We start from the raw sequence: 6,055 nt of genomic DNA on the forward strand, positions 1-6,055 counted from the left end.
GTGTGTGTGTGTGTGTGTGTGTGTGTGTGTGTGTTGCTCGCTGGTAGGCGGGAGACATTTCTCATACTCACCACTAGAGTAAAGGGCAGATAAGAAACTGCATAAAAGCTCAAAAGAAGATACCACAGGAGGGCATTGTCTTCCAAAACACAGCGCAATGTCAGCCCCGCACTTGTCAGGGACAGGCTGTGATAAAGGTGCTGCTGCTGGTTAAACTGGAAATACTGCTGCTGCTATTTACAGGGGCTCTGCAGGTTAAATTCAAGACTTTTAAAGACCTCATCAGCACCTCACAGAATATAATTTAATACCTGTTCAACCATCATACTATCTGAAGTATTAAGGAGAAACAGAAAACCTGTTGGGACAGTATGAAGTAAAATTATTTTGTTATATCATATTTCCAGCAGAATATAACAATATTTCCTAATTATATAATCAAGGCTGGATTACATAAAGCCCCTAGGTTTACTACACATATTCAGGCCTACATAATTTGATTAATCACAAATTTGTGACACTGATGTAAAATGACTGTCAGGGATTTTTAGTTAAAATTCTCTTTTAAATGCCTCAACAGTCTTAGATTTTATTATATTATATTGAATGTTTTCTGTGTCCAGTAACAAACACACAGAAAACATTGGGTAAATTAATTTAAGGCTGCAACCAAGTTTTATTTTCATTATCAATACATCCAATGACTGATTTAATCAACTGAATAAAATGTCAGGAAGTAGTAAAAAATGTTAAAGAATTATTCCCTGAAGCCTGAGTGAACATGCTTTTGTTTTCTGATCAGCAAATATGCTGATTTAACTCTTATAAAAAGTAGAGAAACTAGTAAATATACATATTTAAGAAGCTGATAGGGGTGCATTTTTGGTATTGTTACTTAATAAAGACAACTAATTGATGATTAAAATTGTTGCCATTTAATTTTCTTTTGTAAAGTCTTAAAAAGCATTAGGTTTTAAAAAGATCAAATTCACTTTATTTTACCTAACATTAGGTATCATTTTTGTATGTCATTATCATTGTTGCTACTGCTAGCCACCATAGCTAGGAAGCTTAACAATGGCATTAAAAAATCAACTTAAAATCTTTTTTTTTTTTTTTAATTAGTAAATCCATCCACCAATTTCCTGCTGCTATGATGTTAACTGATTAATTATATTACAAAGTTATTATTTATACTCAGGAAGTAATGACAGATAATCTGATACAAAGTCAATAAATTCATGTACTTAATATATATTTGTACGCCTTATTGTCCCTCCTGGTTTTCCCGAATTTTGATAAATGGAATGACTGAGAAGAACATATAAAATTATATTCTTTGAGGTAGAAGAGTCATATTCATTTAATATACACAGCAGAAACCCCCATTCCAAATAGCCAAAATAAGATAATAATAAGTGCTTAGAATGACTCAGTATGCTTCCTATGTCTATTAGAAGTTACAAGGAGAGAGAACTGAGTCAAGTCGAAACTGCCTGTCTCTAATGTCACTTTTCACAGGAAGTAGATCGTCAACCACAACAGCAACTGTTGTGAAAGTACAGCATGTGGCCACTTGAAGGAGCTCTTCTCCACATGATTGTTAAATCATCACCTAAATATAATACAACACCACATCCTGTTTAGGGGCACATGCCAAATGTGTATAAAACAAAACCTAGTGTGTCTACACTGAAACTACAGGGGTGGACATGGAGGTAAAGACACTAGAATAATGCAATTTAATACATTAGCCTTTAAAGAGTGTTTTTGTCTGGTCTGTGTCAGAGGTTGGTGATTGGTATTTTGAGGCTAAATGGCTGTGTTGCAGTGGGTTAAGATAATATACATTATAAGAACAGAACACACTGCAGCCTTTAGAGTTATATGAAGACATTTCTGACACAGTCTGAACAAAACTGTACATACAGACTTTAAATAGAGCTGGGTAATATTAATTGTCTACACGAGCAGCTGTACAAGAATTTTACATTAAATAATAATTTTTAAAAAATCTAATTTTATGACTTTTTGTCTATTGTTGTCTAGACTACCTCATCAAATAGCAAGTTACCAATACCAATACAATTTGACCAAGCATTAAGGAGCAAACTTTCAGTACTGAGGTTCAATACCCTGCCCCAGCTTTAAAAAGGAAATCCTGTTGCATAGACTTTTATACTAAATTGCATTACACTGTATTTTACTTGTATCCATCCTGTAATCTTGACTATTAAAATTTGACTTGGCAACTTGGTGTTCATGTGTGAGGTATTGTATTAGCATTGGCTGATAAGAGGATGACCAGCATGCATTTTAGAGTTAAGATTGAGAATTCAATACATTTTGTTGCATTTTTTTAAGTCTGACTTAAGCCTTACAATGACCAGTATTACAAGAGACAGTGGGAATTGTAACTGCCTCAGTTCTTTAACATTTAATCCTGCTCAGCTGTTCAGTATTTGTTGGCAGATATTGTACATAAAGCACATTATTACATTGTACAGGTATAAGTACTTGTGCCTTTGAAATCATTGGGCCCAACTGCCCTTTATTTCTTTAAATTAAAAATATCCTTTAAGTTATTGTTACATTACTGTTTTGTGCTGCAACTCACAAAGATCTGTTTTCAATATTGATATTTCTCTTTTTGGCTAGGGAACTTAAAATTTCTACAGAAACATGTCTATTTACACTTTTTTGTTCAAATATTACTGTTTGTTATACTTATTTTGCTTATCTTCTGTGACTTTAAAATAAACAAGTGCTACTTCCTTCCTGTGCTCTAGAAGATTTTCTCAGAAAAGATTTGTTGCTTATTGGATGGTTAAGATGCTTGGTTACATCCTTTGACAAGTAATAATCACATCATTGTTTATAATGACGTTATGCTGTTATCATTCATTTAAACCTGGTATTTACCAGGAACAGCATCTTAGTGGGGTCAGTTCCAGTCAGCCAATGGTTGTAGCTTACGGTGATGTAATGCAAATTCATGCCTATCACTAATTTTGTACACATTGTGCTTGGCTACTGTGCATTATCGTGTCTGTGTCATTATCATGGACATGCATAATGAATACATAAATATCTATGTGAGTAAGTGCATGTGTGTGATGTGAGAGTGAGAGTGAGAGTGAGAGAGAGAGAGAGAGAGTGAGCGAGCGAGCTTCCCTATCCACCTGCTCTGAAAATTAAACCAAATTTATCTATTTATCTATATAAAAGTCTTGGGAGGTATACAACACGTCAGGATCAAATAGGTGACATTGTTGATAGTTATCCACTGTGCTGCATTTTATCTTCATCTGCTATCCAAGTAATTAGTGAAAACATCCGTCTGTCAATCGTCTTATCCTGTACTGAGGCAACAGGCTGAACAAAGTTGCCTAAACTTCCAATTCCCAAGCCACATCCTTCAGCTCCTCCTGAGGGATTCAGAGGCACTGCTGGGATATGTAATCCTCCCAGCATGTTTTGGGTCTCCCAGGTAGCTCCACAGGAATGCATCCAGTAGCACCTCACATGGATCCATCCCAAGCAAAAGAGCTGCTGTTCAGTTTTGGGGCACCTCATCTAGTATCCACAACATAATCCCACGGCTGCAGGTGAGGGCTGGTTGAGAGCTTCGCCCTCGTACTCAACCAGAGCCAGAGCCAAAAACAAAAACTAAATAATAGTTATTATTGTTTAAGAATACCTTTGACTCCACAGTTTAAATAGCTCCTTCCCAGGCAGAGCAGCTGTTCCTTCAGCGGTGAAAAACTGCCAAAAATGGCAACTCATTTTGGCCACTTATATCCACCTCTTAGATCATCCTTTTTTCACAGCCACTGACCACAGGTGAGGGCCAGTTGAGAGCATCGCCCTCAGCCACAGCCACAAACACACATAAATAAAAGTAAAAATAAATAATAATCATCATTATTATTGTTTATGAATACCTTGAACACCATTGTTGAAATACTCCATTCAATAATCCAAGGGGCCATAATTCCAGTTACCACACGTGGAAATAACATGACACCTAAAAACAAAAAGAGACAGAGCAGTGACACATTAGTTGAATCCCTTTAAAACATTTCTGCACAGAGTCAGGCTCAGTAAATAAAGTTGTGAATCTCAACGGGTTTTTTTTTCTCACGTCCAGCTGGCATGCTAACTAGCTGGCTAATGTTACCTATCATTGAAAATTTATAATGAAAAAGTTTTAAATGTTGAATAATATCAACATCGAGCTTAGAAATTAAAATGTTTGTTATGAACGGGGCTTCTCTATTGGTTACGGTGTGAATGATGTACTGCCAGTGATTTTACTAGCAGAATTAAGAGTACTTTCTCCAAGCGCTAGTTGAGAGGCTAACGTTAGCCAGGCTAACGCCGCTAGCAGGCTAAGCTAGCGCTCGTTAGCTTCTTTGCTTCCCGATCCCACACCGACTTCTCAATGACTCCCGTTTTTCATGCATGTTGGGCAGAAAAGTGTACTGAAAAATCCATTCTGCTCAAACCGAACAGCCTAGGGTTTAACCAAATGAGTGTTTTTCCCTGACAAGCGGAGCGTTTGTTAATTTTAAGAAAATAACATCACAAATCTTACTTACCTGCTTGTCCTGTTACTAACCGTTTACGACTTGATAACAACCCTCCCCCGCGTTGCTATTGGTCGGCGCTTCCATTCCGGGCTTTTCATTGGCTCCCATAGCTGCCAGTCTTAGCAAATGCCCGTACAGCGGAAATGTGGACGAAAGTTCATAGCACGAAACTTCATTATCAAAAAATATTGTTTTCATTTGGAAATGTTTTCTTTAGTCTCACAACCCCCTCCTCAATTATAAATGGCTGCTTTTACTGCGCCATTACAAGACTGTTATTTACACCACTCGCATGCTAGCTACTCACAGCCCAGCCTGATGTATTTTCACTCAAAGTAACTACAATATGCAATATTTTTGATGCTTTGTCTGTGGGACTTAACTCACAAAATGAGCCGCAGATTTTCACAGTGTGATGCAAATCACAAGCAGATAAAGCCAGTGGCTGCAAATTAGTTTAATCAACATATTTCATTTGATCATATTCTTTGCATCTAATGCTAAACAGGTTTTGCTGGTGGAAAGAAATGTGACTAGTAGTCTGTGTCTCTCAACGTGTCCCCTTCAGAAATACGAGTCTGGACAGGAAAGGGGGCACATCACTAACAAGAATGGAGTTAAAGCTGGAGCTGGTTTGGCAGGAGCTATGTGTAGTCAAAGGGGGGCTGAGGATGGATGGAAATAAAGATTAGTGAGGCTAGTGGTGTGAATATCCAGGATTTAGCCCTGCAGTGGGACAGTTACAAAAGGGTCCTGTTAGCTTCCCATGGAGTGACTGAACATTTCTCCACATAATGCTTGACTCTGATGGTCTTAAATCACATGTACAGTTTAATACTGAACACAAATGACAGGGCATGGCAGCATAGCAACAAAGGCCTGAATCAGAGAGATAGTTTCTTCTACATTTAGACAGCAAATTGTTGCACACTTGATGGAGATGTGGGAGTAACAGCTCACCCAGTCAACTTTACTGTATTTTCACTAAGATAATATCTGTCATCAGTGGTGGAGGAAAAATTCAAAGCCTTACTGAAGTAAAAGCACTAATACCACAGTGTAAATACACTTCATTACAGTTAAGTATGCAAAAAAGCAAATGTACTTAAGGTATTAAAAGTGCTCAGTGCAGAAAAATGGCCTCTGTTACTGTGACACTATTACATATTAAATCATTGCAACTAAATATCATTTCCATTATACATTAATTGTCTGATTATTTTCTTGATTAATTATTTTATTGTTTGGTTTGTGTGTACATTTCCAAACAAAGGAAGTCCAACAATAGAGAAGCAACTTCAAATCTTCAAACCATCACTTTCACCATAAATCAGCTCATAAATCACTGACAAAAACTATATTACACAGTACAGGAGAAATCAAAGTGAATAATCCATCTTCCCTTCTCTTCCAGGCATTTGAGAAAAAATGAGCAAGCTTAAACAACCAATCCAGTACACCAG

Source organism: Lates calcarifer, linkage group LG23 (assembly GCF_001640805.2).
Source record: "Lates calcarifer isolate ASB-BC8 linkage group LG23, TLL_Latcal_v3, whole genome shotgun sequence".
Lineage (NCBI taxonomy): Eukaryota > Metazoa > Chordata > Actinopteri > Centropomidae > Lates > Lates calcarifer.